Source organism: Peromyscus leucopus, chromosome 3, assembly GCF_004664715.2.
Source record: "Peromyscus leucopus breed LL Stock chromosome 3, UCI_PerLeu_2.1, whole genome shotgun sequence".
Taxonomy (NCBI): Eukaryota; Metazoa; Chordata; class Mammalia; order Rodentia; family Cricetidae; genus Peromyscus; species Peromyscus leucopus.
In genome coordinates this window covers 138684170-138700337 of record NC_051065.1, presented here as the reverse complement: position 1 = coordinate 138700337, position 16168 = coordinate 138684170, and the positions used below count along the sequence as shown (strand labels likewise).

General features: G+C 46.0%; 1 protein-coding gene and 1 long non-coding RNA gene across 4 annotated transcripts in view; one reads left to right on the top strand and one right to left on the bottom strand.

Annotated features, from left to right (window-relative positions):
* Positions 1-15442, bottom strand: part of Gpr19 (G protein-coupled receptor 19) — a 32343-nt gene extending 16901 nt beyond the window's left edge. For 2 of the 3 annotated variants that reach the window (XM_028894458.2, XM_028894459.2), the window contains exon 1: positions 4016-4270. The gene's annotated coding sequence lies outside the window, so the exon portion shown is untranslated. Of the gene's footprint in view, positions 1-4015; positions 4271-14350; positions 14405-14739 lie in introns of those variants that run through there. The other variant, XM_037204050.1, reaches the window with a different exon arrangement.
* On the top strand, positions 4334-5634 carry LOC119087653. The gene is made up of 3 exons (XR_005091162.1): positions 4334-4465; positions 4553-4686; positions 5390-5634. It is a non-coding gene; the product is annotated as an uncharacterized LOC119087653 (long non-coding RNA).
* Positions 15443-16168: the final 726 nt, after the last annotated feature.

Here is a 16168-nt window from a genome sequence, read left to right as displayed (position 1 = left end):
AACCTGGGTCCTGTGGAAGAACTCCAGTGCATACTTTTCCAAGTTTTGAGAACTATGTTTTTAATATTCTAATGCCTAAATACATTATTTTTAAAGAACAGAAGAAAGAACATTACTGGCAATATACTAGGACCAAGGAGAACTAGTTTAATGCTGGCTACTAGTTGTGACTTTAGACGGGTTAGTTAATCTCTCTGAGCTGTAGTTTCCTCCGGGCTAATACAGTATATCAGAGCTGCTCCGGAGATTAAATATGACAGCTGCCTGGTGCCTGGGAGAGTCTGTTACATGAGATGCCTCTTTAAAGTTCCTGCCAAGGGGAAGTGACACTACAAACAGGCTAATAAAATCATGACAGTGACTCTCCTGCTCTTAACCTATCCCCTCAGAGAAGTTAACTCCGCTTCATTCCACCTTTCGCCATGGCTCACAGAGGATACAGCACCCACACTTGGCCTTGGCTCTATTCCCTGCCCTTCTGATACATACGCCCTAGGGAGAGACACAACTACACTACAAGATGGGACCAAGCCATGGCTCTCTCAGAGTCTACACTCAGGTTTGCTGTCCACTTCCTCACAGAACTTTCACACCTACCCTCCAAATCAAAACCATGCTGTGTTGTCTCTCCTCAAGGCAATGACTCTACTTTCTCTGTTCTGTCTTCTGTTCAGCAAGTTCAGTGGGCTGCTCCTTTCAGATTCAAGGGGGCGGGTACAAAGCCCAGCTGGGCCTCAACTGTGCTGCCCTGCATCCATGCAGTCGGCAAGCAGGGCAACTGCTCTTCCAACAGGCTGCTGTGTAGCAAACTTAGCTGGTGACACTGGTTTAATTAGATAGCCAAATAATAAAGGCTGTATTATGTGTCTGATCATGAGGGTGACTAGTTTAATCACAGTTAGCTTGCAAACTTGAATTCACATTCTAAGCAAGCTTTCAAAAATGTCCTAGCAGGGCTGGGACTGTCGCCTGCCAGTACACACAGGCCCTGGGTTTGACCTCAATGCCATGGAGGGAAAACACCTTGAGACAGTAACTGTCATACAAGTCCTGACTGCCACATTCTGGCTCAAACTCGAGCTGACACTCAGGATCTCGAGAGTCCCTAGGAAAGTGTCTATTCAGTGCTGAGATTTCTTTGGACAGTGTTCTGGGGCCTGGATCCCCGACTAAATAACAGAATGCCTGGGGCAGACCCACTGGAGATGCTCCCTCTCAACCTGAGGTGAGCTGTTTAGTGACAGGACGAAGTGTCAGACAAAACACTAGAAAGTGTGAGACTGCCGGGGTTGTCCCTATCCCACTCTCCAACATACTCTGGGATTTCACCTCAAGTACAGAGGACGTGTGAGGAGGACCAGGGATGCCCAGGGAGGAATTTATGGACACTGCTGAGCTCTGGTTCATGATGAGCCGAGCTAACATGCACACACAGTTTTGACTGTTGCCAAATTCCTACTGCATATTTGCTGCTTCATATAAACATATGCTAATAAAATGGACTCAGAGTTGGGCATGGTGGTCCATGCCTGTAATCCCAGGACTGGGAAGGGGAGGCAAAAGGATCAGTTCAAGGCCAATGCCAGCTACATGGCAAGTGTGAAACCAGCCTAGGCTACATGAAATTCTGTCTCAGAAACAAACTAACTAAATAAACAAATAAAATAGACACAGGCCCCAAAATTAGCTGCAGTCAAATGCTGCTCAGAGTCTTGAGTCTTCCCATTGTACGTTCACATATGTGTACTGAGAGATTACCATTCAGAAGGCCACTTTTCAGGTTACCTGTCCCAGAGAAATGTCACCGAGGAAACAACTATTCTTCAAAGTGCTTTGCAATGAACTAGAGGGGAACACAATGTTTTGAAAAAAGTTTGAGAATCCGAGCTTGCTGCCTATCTTACCACTTTATATTTTAGGTCCAGCACCTCTTTCAATTTTCCACAGTGTGGAGGATTTAGATCAGGCATCTTCTATTATCACAGGTCAGAAAGAAACCCACACAGATCAAGGGGGGAAATCTTTCACTTGTTATGTCTCTTTTATAAGACAGAGGCTCGCTCTGTAGCCCAGGCTACCCTTTAACTCTTGGTTAAACCCTCTTAGTTAACCTCTCACTCCTCATCTGCAATTACAGGCATTGTCTACCACTCATGGTGAGAAAATCCTTGTGTGTGTGTGTGTGTGTGTGTGTGTGTGTGTGTGTGTGTGTGTGTGTGTGTCCATGCAGACCACAGGTCAAGGTTGATGAGCCCAAGAGACCCTCCTGCCTCTGCCTCCCAATGCTGAGATTACAACTACACATAGCCACATTCAACTTTTTTTTTCAACTTCAGTGCTAACTATCTGAAGTCAGATCCTCACACCTGCTACCACTTCATACATTGCACCATCTCCTCAAACCCAGAAATACCTAACATAAAAGTCTTAGAAAATTTCTTTTACCCTTAGAAGTCTAAAATAGTTTGCAAAGAGAGATCTCCTTGTTTTAAAAGCATATTATTTTAAAACAACAAACCCAGTCAGGCATCATAGTTAATATGCATATTTTTAAGGTTTTCTTTTTTTTGAGTCAGAGTCTGATTCTGTAGCCCAGGCAGGCTTCAGAGTTGTGGAACTCTTCCTTCCCAAGTGCTGGGATTGCAGGTATGAGCCATCACATGTCTTGATATACTAATTTTCCTTTGAGAATCAGATGAAGGCAATATGCTTAGGCTGGGCTTGCTATTAGGTTCCAAGGATGGAAGAATATTTCTTGGTTTGATTTAAAAAGTCAACCATAACATAATTCCAGATTTATCTTTTTTCCTTTAGACTCAAGTGATTACCATAGTAACATCGTGTTTTACTACTAGGTGTCTACGCAGCACAAGAGGGAGAGGATAGGCAATTACTTACTGGGTTATTTGGGGGTACAGAACATGACTATCGGGATAATTCAAAATTAAATATAGATCTCACTGGAGATCTGCTTTAGCTAGGCAAGCTGACTCAATCTTCTAGTAGCGTCAGCTGAACAAAATTTGTAGCCCAATAGACTGTTGACATCATTTGGGATAACACAAGAATGCAAGCAGCACAGCTCAGTGGTTAAGAATGAGGACTTCAAGATCTTGAGATTCAGTTCTTGTTCTATTAGGTGCTCCCTAAGTGACCCTAGAATAGCTCCAGAACTAACTCCTCTATGCCTGAGTTTATCTCTAAACTGTATTCTGTAAAGATTAATGATTACTTATGCTTGGAATCATGGCTTGCAAGAACTTTTTCAAGTATCTGTTAAATGAAATTCGGTGTGGGTTTGCCAGCTCTTTGTGCTGGAGAGAAATACTGAAAGAAACCAAGATGAGTGTATGGCAGGTTGTCACCTTTAAATCTGGCAGATTCCTCTAAGAGCTTCCCTAGGGCTTTCCATAAGATGTGGCATTCTGTGGCAGTCCAGTGTCCTAAAGCAGAGCTTGGGGACAATCACTGGTGCTCCTGATATCAGGGATATCAGGAGGATGAGCTAACAGCACAAAGGAATAGCAGGACTGCCCGCTCAGGCTCCCTAAGCTACTGCCAGTAACCTCTCAGAACACCGGCACAGAACAGCGGATCAGAGGGATGAGACAGGATTTTCTAACAGTGACAATGAGATCTAGCTCTTCTGAGTAATGATTCTCCCACCCCTTCCGAGATTAAGCAGGAAGAAATCCTTTCATCAATGAGTTTATGGTTTTATTATCAATTACTATATATATATATATATATATATATATATATATATATATATATACACATACATACAATTTCCAACCAATTTTTTTTTTCATCAATAGGAGCTTACTCTGGAGAAGTATTTATTTTACAGAACTACCTAGGCATCTTTTCTGGACCTGTAACAAATCTAATGCTCCTAACGAGCATTTAAGCCCAGACAAAATCTCCAAATTGCCTGGAAAAAATAAGAGAATGAGAAGGTATTGTGTCCTCTGAGGCAAATCTCGGCTGTGATGGAGCAATCTCGAGCACATACCTTCATCTGGACTAGATCTCAGGGTCAGTCTCCGTGGATCTTCTTGGTCAGGAACAGCTCTCGGACAGGACTTCGGAGGATGCCATAAACCACCAGGAAGCCTTGGGAACACATTCATATCTGTCCTTCCCCCAGCTCACAGCCTGCTTCCTGGTAGGAGACCAGATGACGCTGTGCTGGGCTGCCTGCTAAACCATCTTCCCACCCCCGGCCCCACTCACGGGCCCCTCCTTCTCCTTTCCAAGGCTCTGGAATGTGTCACATGGGAAATGGATCATGTGGCTTGGGGGGAAATGTGGCCATCGTCTCCCTCCCTTCCCCCACTTCTCTTTTCAGGAGCAAAGCAGCAGAAATCTCTGACCTGATTGGCTCGGATCAGAAAATCTCCATGTGAAAGGGGCAGATCAGCCGCAGACCTCCAGCCTTCCTCGCTGCTTTTTTCCCCATCAGGTAATTTTATCCTGAGCTTTCAGAGTCGCTTTCACGAAGGAAGAAAATTATGCTTTCTCTCCAATTCCTCTCTCTTTCTATTACCAGCATCCGATGGGGCTATGTGTTCCTTAATCTATCTTGGGGGCACCCTGGAAGCACATCTGGGCGATGGCGTGTTCAGCACCACGGACAGCATTACCCTCCCTTCCGCACTCCTTAAAGCCACTGGTCTATTGCAGGTAAACAAAAACATTTCTAAAGCTTTCCCCCGAAGTCTTATATTTAAATATAAGTCACACCATGTATTTGGGGCTCTGACTTCCTCTACTGTCAGCTTACTTTACTTAGGAGAACAAATAATTTAATTTCACTAAATCTACATCAGCTTTCTAGCCCCTAGCCTGCAACTCACCCCTGCCTCTTATTCCTTAAACATATTCTTTGGGGGTTTTGTTTTGTTTTGTTTTGGTGGGGGGAATTTCAAGATATAGTTTACTATATATATGTTCCTACATCTCTACTTATGGGAAAATCCACATCAGCACACAGGAATGTTGGGGTGTACAGGCCTAGATGGTTTTAGCTCCTCCAGTGGGCCTCAGGCAGAGTTGAACTGGAGAGGCGGGAGAGGAGCCCAGCTGCAGCTATTCTGTGTGGGTCTATCCTGCTTTGCTGACGTCCTGGTTGCCATGGTGCTAGGTAACTGCTGAAGGGGACTATTGCTTTCAAAACCCGTCACCATGGGACCCTGCCAACTAAAAAAAGGGGAAAAAGAACTGAATTGTTGAAGAGAGCTTTCGGTTAGCATTCGCAGAGCCAAATCTACCTTGTGGACTTCTTCCTGACTGGATTGCTGTGGCCCCACATACTGCCAGAATTCTAGGAACCCACATTTACACTGAGACCGTAAGCTCTCCCATCCTCCCTTGCTTTTTTCCTTAGAACTCTATTTGGACTGAACTGAGATGCCAGCTGTGTAGAGTATTTGAGGACTGTTTCCACAGGGCGGTGGAAGCACACAAAGGGCATTTCTCTTTGAGATCACATGTCTGTCTTTGGGAAGCCACTCCAGTGATTCCTAAGAGTCCACTGCAGAGACAGGTAAGGAACACACCTGTATGTTGACCACAAGAACCAGCTTGCAAATGCTTTGCCATTTTACAGGAAAAATAAAAAGATAATTTGAATACAGATTGCTAAATTAATTTTTTAAAAGATTGATTTATTTATTTATTATGTATACAGAGGAGGGTGCCAGATCTCATTATAGATGGTTGTGAGCCACCATGTGGTTGCTGGGAATTGAACTCAGGACCTCTGGAAGAGCAGCCAGTGCTCTAAACCTCTGAGCCATCTCTCCAGCCCCGCTAAATTAATTTTTAAACATAAATTCAGGTAATAATTGGAGGGCATTTGGATGACCCCAAATTAGGAATTTAAAGTAGCTATACTCTGGCTGGCAAGATAGCTCAAGGTATACAGGCCCTTCCTGACAACTCAAGTTCATTCCCAGGACCAACACACAGAAAAAAATATCAGATAGTTGTCCCATGACCTCCAAACAGGCCATAGCCATAGTGTTCTCTCTCTCTCTCTCTCTCTCTCTTTCTCTCTCTCTCTCTCTCCCTCCCTCCCTCCCTCCCTCCCTCCCTCTCTCTAAGAATAAATATCTGGGGAGATACTCACTGCTTTTCCAGGGGACCCAGGTTCAGTTTCTAGCACCTACAAGGTGGCTCACAAAGGCCTGTAACTCCAATTCCAGTGGATTCTGACGCCCTCTTCTGGCTTCCACAGGCACCAGACAGACATGGTGCACATACACACATTTGGGCAGTCATACATGTAAAATTTAAAAATTTTTTTTAAAAGGAAATAAATGTAAATGTGTAGTTATATTCTTGTTTCATAGGCTGACATATAACTTAGTATTTCTCACTGAGAATACAAACAAAGGCACTCCAAATATTATTGTTTGGGAGAAGAAATGCTGATTTGCAAGATGTGAAAATGCAAACTTTGAAATAAGAGACAGCTGGGCCATGCTGATGCATGACTTTAATCCCAGCACTCAGGAGGCAGAGGCAGATGGATCTCTATGAGTTCAAGGCCAGTCTGGTCTACAGAGTGAGTTCCAGGACAACCAGGACTGCTTTACAGAGAAACCCTGTCTCGAAAAACAATATAAAATGAGAGAGACAGACAGACAGAGACAGAGACAGAGACAGAGACAGAGAGACAGAGATATTAGCTCCTTCCTGGCTTAATACCCACAGCTAAAGATGTATTTCTCTCTGTCTCTGTCTCCCCCCCCCCCATGCATGTGTAAGCATGCATGTACACATGCACATCTGTGTGGGGACCAGTGGTTAACGCTGAATCTCTCCTCAATTACTCTCCTCATTATTTTCTGAGACAGGGTCTCTTTCTCACTAAACCTGGAACTCACTGATTAGGCTAGGCTGGCCAGTCAGCCAGCCAGCTTTTGACCTGGGTGCTAGAGATCCAAACTCAGGTCCTCAGGCACTTTAACTGACCAAGTCATCCCCCAGTCCTGTATTTTCTACTTTTATTTTATGAAAGGGACCACGTTCATTCTTTTCCACATAAGACTCAGAATACTCTTGCTATATAGTTCAAGCTCCATTCATGGTCCTTCTGCCCTTGTCTCCCACTGCCCCTCTCCGCAGTTAGAAATTCAGCTCTTAATTTTAACATTTGCCACATTTAAAATTGCCTAAATAAGCTGGATATGTATTATCTACTTGTTTAGTTTTGTTTGGGTTAGGTTGCCCTCAAACTTATCATCCTCCTGTCTCAGTCTTCTAAATTGTTGGGATTACAGTCAAGTGCCACTGAGCTAGGCTCCAGATGTGTTTGGCTGGTCAGGAGGCTAGTCAGTACTTATAACAGCACCAAGAACAACCAACCTATACCAGCATTTAGACAGCAGGAAGATAACCAGTCCAAGGCAGCCCGGCTACAACAAGATTCTGTCTCAAACCAAACGAACAAAACCCACCGTCGTCAATGGTGGCTGGGGTCTGTTATCTCAGCACTTGGGAAGCAGAAAGATCTTATGGTCAAGGCCAGCCTTGGCTACCATAACAAGGCTTTATCATTAAAAACAAAACACTAAACTCACCCACTGTAACCTCAAAACCTCCAAGGGTTATATTCTTTGAACTTATAAAAACCTCTTGAGAACCAAACAAGGTAAGTGAATGGCTTGGATAACTGGGTAACTAATCGTTTTAGGAGAAGGGAGCAGAATGACTGGTTAAGGTACTTGCCACCAAGCTTGACTGTCTGAGTTTGAGCCCCAGGGCCCATGTGGTAGAAATGACTTCTGTAAGTTGTCCTCTGGCCTACACACACACACACACACCCTGGTGTGTATGTATATACAAAGATACACACAGTCACAGTAAGTGCAATCAATTTTAAAATAAAAAGCATCTTTCCAATTGCTTTAGACATTAACTGAAAGAAAACCACTACCCAATTGTCCCTGGGACAGTCATTAAAATGTTTTCCTTTTTTAAGTTCTCTTCCTTTTGCCTCCATGGTACAGGCTCGACAGTTTCTGTCTTGTCTGCTGTAGAAATAGACTAGTCTCTCAAACTATTGCTTTGTTTTCTTTAATTCTCTTCTCATACAATACATCTGGACCAACCACAGCCTCCCCTCCCTCTACTCCTACGATTCTCCCCACCTCAGATCCACTGCTCCTCTGTTTCCCTTCAGAAAAGACCAGGCTTCCCAGCAATATCAACTGAACGGCATAACGAAATGCAGTAAAACTAGGCACAAACCCTCATATCAAGGCTGGACTAGGCAACCCAGTAAGACAAAGGGTCCCAGGAGCAGGGACGAGTCAGAAACACTTCCCCTCCCACTGTTAAAGTCCCACAAACACCCCAAGCTAAACAGCCACACATGCAAAGGACATATGCAGCCCCATGCAGGCTCTGTGGTCGTCACTTTAGTCTCTGGGAGCCCCGGTCTGTGGGACATGTTCTGATGTCCTCGAACCCTCTGGCTCCTACAGTCCTTCCTCCCCCTCTTCTGCAGAGTCCCCCGGGCATATCTGGGTGTGGGATCTGCATCTGCTCCTATCAGCTGCTGGAGGAAGCCTCTCCAATGATGACTGGGCCAGGCACTGATCTAAGAGTTCAGCAGAATATCATTAGCTATCACTGACTTTTTTTTTTCAGGCAGTGTCAGGCATGGGCTCAGTCGGGTGGCTTGGGCCTCAAGTTAGACCATCATTAGTTGGTCACTCTGACTAGCTCCAAGCCACCATTGTCCCAGCACATCCTGCAGGCAGGACAGGTGTGGGTTGAAAGTTTTATGGCTGGGTTGGTATCCTATCCCCACTCCTGGGAACGCTGCCAGGTTAGCAAAGAAAATATCTTCCCCTTGGTTCCATACCTCACCCACTTCCCACCTATCACGGTTAACTGGCAGCGTGACTGGTCTAAGAAACCCCTCAGGGACTGCGGAGATGGCTCAGTGGGTAAAATGATAGAGCCCTACAACACGAGGGCCAAAGTTCAGATCCCTAGCACTCATGTGAAAACGGGACACAGAAGCAAGAACCTGTAATCCTGGTGCTGGGGAGGCAGGGTCCTTGGACCTCACTGGCCAGCCCACCCAGCTAAACTAGTGTGCTCAAGGTTCAGTGAGAGACTCTATCTCAAAGAACAAGGTGGACGTCCAATACGTGCATCACCCCTCCCCCAACACACACATATATATATACACACACACACACACACACACACGCACGCACGCACGCACGCACGCACGCACGCACGCACGCACGCACGCGCAGCATTAGTGAGGCCCATCTTTTGAGCTTATCTGTGAAGGTGTTCCCAGTGGTTTAACTGAGGAGGGAAGACCTACCCTGGGTTCTTCAGCCCATGGCTGGGGTCTTGAAATAAAGAAAGAAAGAGCTGGAGAAAGCTGAGCACCAATACTCATCTCTCTGCTTCCTGAATGGAGATGCCGTGCAGCTCACACCACATGCCTTCCTTTCCATGCTAAGCTCTATCCCCTCAGAGCCGAAATAACACCAACCTCCTTTCTTTTTTTTTTTTTCCAACCTCCTTTCTTAGAGTGCTTTGGTGAGGTGTCCCATCACAGAGCAGGTGAAGACCCCAGACAGGACCCTCCAAGTTCAGTTACTCATGTCTGTCTTCTTTAATCTGGTGCTGAGGACCACACCAGGGCCACGGGCATGGCAAGCATTTACTTCATAGCAAGCTAAACCGCATATACTACATTAATTTTCACACATATTACTTCTGTGGATGAATTCATTGCATTTCAGTTTTTTGGTTATAGGGGTTATTGTCGTTGTTATTTTTTGAGACAGGGGTCTCATATGGTCCAGGCTGGCTTGGAGCTTGCCCATGTCACTTCAGGTGACCTTGAACAACTGATCTTCCTGTTCTACCTCCCAAGTGCTAGAATCAGAGCCACCATGTTTATAATATATTGCATCTTGTTCCAAGACTATAGCAGGGAGGACCCTCATCCAATCAATCTTTATACCTTCAAGATTAAAAAGAAAATTAAGATTTTCTTAAATTTGTTTTATTTTATAAGTATTATATCTGCATGTGTGTCTGGGCACCATGTACTCACCTAGTACCCAAAGAGGCCAGAAGAAGGTTTCAGATCCTCTGGAACTTGAGTTACAAACAGTTGTGAACCACCATGTGGGTGCTGGAATCCAATCCAGGTCCTCCAGGGCTCTTAACTTCTAAGTCATCTCTCCAGCCCCCACAAAATTAAAAAATTTTAAAAGCCAGCTAGGTGCTTCTGGCATATTAAATCAATGTGAATTTGGGTATTACCCTCAGGCAAATTAATTTTTATTTTTCTCTGTTCCTTTAAAAACGTCTTGTATACGTTGATCCTTTTATCCCTGAATTAAAACTTGGGTAGCCCCATTATTTTTCCTGGGTATTTTTACTTAAAAGACACTACTAATTAAAATATTCTGTCTTTGTTTGGATTTGGTTTTTGAGACAGGGTCTCATGTAGCCCGGGCTAGTCTTAAGGGTTCCTTATGCATCCTAGAATGACAGTATGCGTCACCAATCATGGGGACTAAACCTAGAGCTTCATGCATGCTAGTCATGCACTCTGCCAACTGGGCTCCATCATCCCAGCCCCCCCCCCCCGAGGTTTTTGTGACTTTTGATCTGCTTCCCTTCACCCCATCCACCCCGCACTTCTGCAGAACCTGTTCTTCAGCCACTTCAGGCGTCTAGTGACTACCTCTGCAGGCCTGGACTCTTGCCTCCTAACCCAACACTAAGCATGTGTCCCACCTCTAGGCTATAAACCCAATCCTCCCACCGCATTTTTTTTTCCCAGCTGGGCCTATCTTGTTCTTGTTTTCCCTCTATGGGAAAGCACTGGTGACCTCCAGCAGATGAAAAAATCAGTCGTGAACCGGCTAACTCGAACTCATAAAAATCATCTGAGGGTGGCGAGATGGCTCAGTGAGCAAGGTGCCGGGGAAGCCGGGCAACCTGAGTTTGGTCTCTGGAACCTACATACAGGTGACAGAGAAAACTGACTCCAGAAAGTTGTCCCCTGACCCCCACACTCAAGCTTTGGCAGGCACAGGCCCCCCCCCCCATCACATTCACACACACCAATAATAAATTAATTCAAGTTTACAAAAGAACTACCCGAGCCAGACATCAATCTCTCCCGCACGCCTGTCTGTGGTACAATACTATCTTTCACATGTATGCCTGATTCCGTAAAAAAAAACGGGGCCTACTCCATGACAGTGTCCTGGTTGCAGAGATGATTCAGGGGTTAAGAACACCACCAACACCCCTCCCCCCCAAAAAAGAGAGAGAAATTTCTCTCCCAGACACTCCCCATCCCCAGTGACTTTGGTTTCACTGAGGAAGGCTATAAAGATAGGCTTAAAGCTTACTTTTCTCATCTGTCAGTAACAACAAAACCATTGGTGTGGTCAGATCCACCTCATCCCTCTGATAGGCTTATGGAAAGGCCTCATTATCGATGCTGCTAAGAAGGCACCTGTCCTCGCAGGAGAGACCACCCGGGCGGGCGGGCGGGCAGGCACAAACACTTTAATCGTGCCTTCCCCCATCAATGGAGCAGAGCAGACCCGGGCGGCAGGGAAGCCAAGCAAGCCATCTTTGGTGTTGCCTGTGCTGGATCAAAGGGCCAGCTTGGGAGGTTCAAAGTCTCCCATACAGCAAATTCAGTGTGTTCCTGGCATCCAGTCAAGACAACACAACTGCTCCCACGTTAGCATGCGTATGTAAGTGCCTTTTCTCCACAATCTACCTCCCTGGGCCCAACTCAACTCCAAATGTCTAACTATGCAGATCAGCAGGTCTTAAGACACCAGTCTTGTTTCTTTTCATTTTCTAGAGGGATCTCTTTAAGCAGTGGTTCTCAACCTTTAACAATAAAAATAAAAAAACAGAGCTTTAAAAAGGGAGAATACTAATGGAGGCTGGGCATGGCATAGTGCACATGCACACCAGATCCCAGCACTTGGCAAGAGAATCTCTGTGAATTTGAGGCCAGCCTGGTTAAAAAAAAAATAAAATAAAAAAACCAACTGATGGGCCAAAGAGATGAGCCAGCAGGTAAGGGTGCTTGCTGCCCCACAAAGCTGAACCCCATCCCTGGACACTAGAGAACAGAGGGAGAGAAGGGACTCCAGAGTTGCCCCTCTCACCTACACATGCACACTGTGGCAAAAGCGCCCGCATACATCATATACTGACACTTACCAACAACTACAAAGATAAACTAAAAGGTACTGATGTTGAGCCACTGAAATGGCTCAGCTGGTACAAGTTTGCTGTCAAACCTGGGGACGCGAGTTTGAAACCTGGGACCCATACGATGTTGGGAAAGCCAACTTCTGCAAGTTGTTCTCTGGCCTCTACACACAAGCTGAGGCATGCACATACTCTCTCACACACATGTGCGCACATACACACTAAATAAATCTAAAAGTCTTAAAATAGAAAAACTACTGGTGTCTGGGAGCACCACTCCCAGACATTGTGATTTAATTGATCTGGGGTAGTGCCAGGCATTAGAATCTTTCAAAGCTCCTCAGTAATCCTAATGTGCAAGCAAGGTAAAGGACCTGTCTTAAGGCTTTCCAATACAGACAGACTTATGCTCCATGCAGCACCCACAGTTCAGTGGGTAGGAGGCAAGCATAAATGCTGCATAAGAAAGAAACTCTCCCTTACTGATCCTATATGATATGCTAAGTTCTGTGCTATTAACACATTTTGCCATTATACTAATTCTTTAAGAAAAGTTTGGAGAGATGGAAAAATGTCTCAGTAGTTAAGAGCACTGGCTGCTCTTCCAAAGGACTCAGTTTCAATTCCTAGCATCCACATGCAGGCTCACAACCATCTGCAACCCCAGTCTCAGGGATCAGATGTCCTCTTCTGGCCTCTGAGGGCATGAGGAACACAAATGATACACAAACATACAGTGCAGGCAAAACACTCACACAGGTAGAATCAAATAACTTTTTTAAAAGATACTCTTACCCTTATTCGTCTTCTACTGTAATCCTTACTTTATAAACAGGGCAGGCGAGCCTCTGAGCTGTCGTGTGGCACGACTGGCAGATCTAAGAGTCTAGCCTCAGGTTTTGGATCCCCAATTCTAAACAGCTTCTATGATATTACACTTAGATGGTGGATGACCCCCATCCCTAGCCAAATATCTAGGCTTTGACCCATAAATCCTATTCTACTGTATCCATAACTTTTTCCTGTGAATTCAGCACATACAGCCTACAGGACAGAATACAGTCTGTCAAAATACAGTGCTCTAGGGAGAACTGCCTGGTAGGGTCTACATGTCTGGCCCTTTCTTCCCTCATTCCTTCCTCTCTCCATCCACCTCCCAGCTGTTTCCCAATTAGGTTCAAGCAATCCTCCTGCCTCAGCCTCCTTGAGTAGCAGGTGTATGACGCTATACCTGGTTTCCAAGCATTTTCCTCTATAAGTTAATAACTAGATCTTTCTCCATCGTTGCCAGCTTTAATCCTAAGGCATTCCATTTTTGTTTTCTTGGATGAGGGAAGCTCTATTGCTCACCGATCAGCTACTCTTTTGTTGGGCCTCACTGGGGGCCCAACAGTCTTCCTAGGTTTACTGTATAGAGCACACAAAGGATTAAAATATATTCAGAACTGTTCCCGGTACATTCCCGCAGTGTCAGTTATTGGGGAAGCTGAGGCCAGAGGACTGCCTGAGCCTAGAGTTTGAGCCCATTTAGGTCAGTCATGATCAATACAGGGAGGTGACTCTTTCACACAGAAAGGGAGAAAGTCAGCCCCCAACATAAATGGGTTTCACACCCTCAGATTCAGCCAAATGCAAAAAAAAAAAAATATTGAGAAGAAAATTTGCATCTGTACTGAATGCTTTTCTTGCCATTACTCCCTACACAAAATAGTACTGGAGCTATTTACATAGTATTTACATTGATTTATATATCACAAGTAATCTAGAGACTGCTTACAGGAAGATGTAAAAACACAGGTTATATGCAAATAGTACCCCTTATTACACAGGACACTTGAGCATCATGGATTTCAGTATTCCTGCAAGGTCCTGGAAACAATCCCGGGGGATAATGAGCAAGGGCTGAATACTGACGTGTTCTCCAGCACTGCTCCCGATAGTAAGGTGGATTCCAACCAAGATTTACAGATCCGAGAGGGTACAGACGAGGAGTGCGCAGTCTTGTGGTGAGCCAGTGACACATTTGAACAACCTGTAAGCTAAATTTCATTCTGGCTGAAAGGTGAGGGGACTCTACTGGGAAGAGGATACTTCAGGTGTTGGATGGTACCTTTGAGATGTTGTGGGGCAAAAATCCAGTGTTTGTGCAGGTGTTCCATGTGCCCTGAGAGAGAAAAGAGGCCCGATCAGTGAGACCCCTCCACACTTCCAACATTCCAGACTCAAGATTACTAGGTTTTACCCAGCCCCGACCTCGGCTCTTGCTCAGAACCCTTGTAGAAATGTCTCCGTCCGTTCAGCCAGGCACTCCCGTTCCACTCTTTGCTGTCCAGACCAAAAGGCATTTCTGCCTTCTTGTTTATAAATATGCATGGATTTTTGGGCTAAGCTTCCTCTACTCCCTATAGTTAATTCTGCCCTCAACTCTCAAGCATGCGGTACTGTCTTCATGTACCTCGTTCGTCTTTACAATCTCCCATCTTCACCCCACTGTATTACCTCGGTCCACATTCACAGCCTCTCAAGGTCTTCAAGAAAGAAAAAAAAAAATCCTTCCGTCCCTCGGATTTGCCCTTTTATGCGGCTCGCAGAGTTACCATTCTACTCAACTAAAACTCAGCATTTTATTTTAAAACCGTGACGGGCTCGCCCACTCCCACTCTGGCTGTTGGACTCGCTGAAACCTCTCCGGAACGCATGACCCACGTACGACCAGAAAAGAGGGGACGAGTTTGCACTCAAGTGGGATTGCGAACGAAAATCCCTAAGAACGTGACGCTGTGGGCTTGAACGCTGACAGACATCCCTCAGGGGCCGAATTCGGCCACCTGCGACCAAGCAGGAAGTTTTGAACCCCGTTTGCGCGCCAAAACGCCACACGCAGGCGCACAGGACGCGGAGAGGGGGCGGGGTGAGTGGAGTCACGTCCTGGCACCAGGATCTCGCGTTGTTTGCGGAACGGCCAGCGCCGAGGAGGTTTTTATGTGGCGTTGTCGGGCCCGCCTACCACCTCTCCTTTTGAAAAAAAAAACAACTGTGTTTTCTTCCTTTCAGCCTCAGCGCTGTCCGAGGCGGCTCCGGGCCGACAGCCCTCCCATGGTCGCGGAGCTGGCACCTCAGACACCGAGTGAAAGCACAAAAGCCAGAGAGCCTGGCGTCTTAGCACGCGAGGGTTTGTCCGGCGGCCCCACCCCCACCCCTTTTTTTTTTCCTACTATGCAAAACAAAAGACAAAAACCCTTGGCCCGCGGCGCATGCGCAGTGCTTGTTTACCGCGGGCCGAGCGCAGGCCCCTTCCCGCCGCCTTGAGCCCGCTCCTGCGCCTGCGCGGGTGACGTGGCTCGCCCGCTCTCCGGGAACACGGCGCCTGCCTGTCCCGGGACTCGGGAGCGAGGCGCGGAGGTGTGGGACGGCGCTGTGTGCGCTCGAGAGCTCGGAGGGCTGAAATGAAAACAACAACGCCCAGAAGTCGCTGTCGTGTCAGAGGCAGGAGCACCCATGGCGCCGATGCTGGGCACCCCACCTTCGCTAGAGTGAGCAGCGGAGCGTGAGCGCGGAGGCCGGCAGCGCCGTCGCCGAGTTAAAGGATGGACTTTGCTATGGCGGAGATGCAAATCAGGCTGACCCCGAGGCCGCCGAGTTCGAGCAATTCCTGCATGGGTTAAGACTGACTCTTGAAGCAAACTCAGAAAGGCAGCCATGCAAATTTTGAAACTAGAAAGAACTGACACTAGAAACAGTTGCCAGATAATGCAGAAACCTAAATGCCAGTTTTTAAGAGTTTGAATGTCCATTAAAAGTTCGCTTCAAGTGGACTCGACAATGCTTATAAAGTACGATCTGATAAGCACATTTGAGTTAGATTATTTTAGGTATGATTTTCCATTTGCAAGTAGAAACAAAGTGATAAAAAAAAAGTTTTGTGAAA